This window comes from Galeopterus variegatus, unplaced genomic scaffold (assembly GCF_000696425.1).
Source record: "Galeopterus variegatus unplaced genomic scaffold, G_variegatus-3.0.2 Scaffold1468, whole genome shotgun sequence".
Lineage (NCBI taxonomy): Eukaryota > Metazoa > Chordata > Mammalia > Dermoptera > Cynocephalidae > Galeopterus > Galeopterus variegatus.
Genome location: NW_007727579.1, coordinates 241,760 through 244,154, shown reverse-complemented (window position 1 = coordinate 244,154; position 2,395 = coordinate 241,760).

Below are 2,395 nucleotides of genomic sequence, written 5' to 3'. Positions count from 1 at the left end.
TAAATTTAAGAAGAGCAAAATCAAATCTTGAGTAATTTAAAAACTAACCTAACATTATATAACTAGTTAATAGCAGAGTAAAGTTTCAAATTTGACTCTTTATTCCCATTTTAGTGATATTTCCACAACACCATAGAGCCATTATATTATTTATACAATAATAATAATAATAATAGTAATAATAATAATAATTCTTTGCTTGCCAACATCTACCCTCAAATCAAAATTGTAAGTTAGTGAGGTACTCAATTTCTCTAAAAAGAGACCAGCCTAGTTTTGATAATGCATGTAATAAACTACCTTTAATTATATATTCTGAATTTTGGCCTATTCAGCAAAGATACAGACATTGAAGAATGCTGACATACGGAAACTGTTAGCATGAGATTACAAGCTGCCAACAATCTTCAATCATCATTACTCACAGTCAGTCTGGATGAGTAACTGGATGATCAGATCTGGGCTTTGGCTGTCCCGGTATACCATGGATGCCCACATCCATTCTCCAGAGGCTGAAGAGCTATCCGTTGAAGCCTGAAGAGCTCTGCTGCTCAAGAGAAGACAGTCAGACAATCTCGGAAAATAGAAACTGTGTTGTGTGATGAAATGAATTCTTAAAGAATCTGGGCTAGACTTATGGGACAATGTAAGGCCAGATTCTGACACCATAGGTTTGAAATACCTGGCCAAATTTGCCAGTAAAAATCAGATATTGAAAATACTCAATACTAGCTAGAATAATTGTGGGAGATTCACAGTGCTGAAAGTGAAAATGAGTACATTTCCGGAAAGCAATTGGACAGCATACCGTATATCAACAACCTTAAAAATAAAGATGTTGCAAAATTTTGACATGTTTACTGTGGGCTGATATGTATAAGGGAGTTCATTGTAATGGTCTCTATTTTGGGGTTCAGTTGAAATTTTTCATAAAATTTAAAGAAATGTTTTTAGTATTTGGCTCAGGAATTACAATTTTTTATGACCTGTTTTAAGGAAGTATCACAGATGGAAAAACTAATGAACATTAGTTATAAAGTTGTGAAAACTGGAAATAATCTAAATATCTAACAACAGGGAATTGGATGAATAAATTATCATATAGCCATACAATGGAATGTAATGGATCCATGAAAATAATATTTTGAAGGACATTTAATAAAGAGAGAAAATACTCAAAATACAATGTCAAATAAAAAAGACTACAGAATGAAATAGTCTATATAGGTGCATGTGTGTGCATTTAGAAGACTGGAAGAAAACGTATTAAAATCAAGGTATTAATGATTATATTATTCCTTTATTTTTCTGAATTTTCTAAGTTTTCTCTAATGAGCATATATAGACTTTCAAAATTAAGAATAGCTTTTTTGTTATAAAATCAATAAATGCTAATTTTAAAAAGACAGGAAAAAAGAAAATATTAAACACCTATATTTAGAAAAAATAGTATAAAATTAAAAAACAACAACAAAAAATCATTTAAGTCACTTTGAGTTCTTTATTTCTTTTTTTTTTTTCCTTTTTGTCTTTTTTACTGACCGGCAACAGGATCGCAACCCTCGGTGTTGCGCCCGCACCACGCTCAGCCAGTGAGCGGGAACCGGTCCCCACATGGGATCTGAACTCTCGGCAGGAGCGCCGCCGCACTCCCAAGCAGCGCACTCTCCAGTGTGCCACCGGGCCGGCCCAACTTCGAGTTATTTCTGACAATAAAGGATATCTGCTTCAATCAGCACTGAAGTCTAGAAGGGAAAGTCATGTGCTCAAAGCATACACCCTTTGAATAAGAGACAAGGTAGATTGACTGACAATGACATTAGGAAGGTAGGAAGAAGAGAGAAAGATCTCTGAGCTAGGTGTTGGATAGAGTTTTGAAGGAGTTAAGAATTGAGAATGAATATTTTCAAGAGCCTCTGACATCTGTGTGAGGCTACTGAGAGGGACAGCAATAGGAAAACGACTTAAAAGATTCTTGCTCTGAGTTCAAAACTCTCCTCTTTGGAGTTCTCAAGAAACTAAGTAGAAAAACAGAGTGAAGACATATTGTACTAATTACTTTGACTCCCCAACTGTGTTTTTGAACATGAGTTTGAGACATGTGAAGCTCAGTCCAGTTTATTTGAGTTATACCACTATCCCCAAATTTAAGACCTTGGTTGCCCCAGATACGTAGTTACATGGCTCTAGAAATCCAAACAGCTTTCTCACACGACTTGAAAAGCCCTACTCTAGACCAGTGGTTGTGAACTTTTTTTCCCCTTTGGGAACACCCAGGACAGATGACATTCTCATACGGAACATATGCCTATGGTGCATCCAGGGTTGAGACAGTTCTCTAACTTCAATTCTTTCTCTCCAAATTAAGAAAGCAATGCTGTGAGTGTAATGTTAT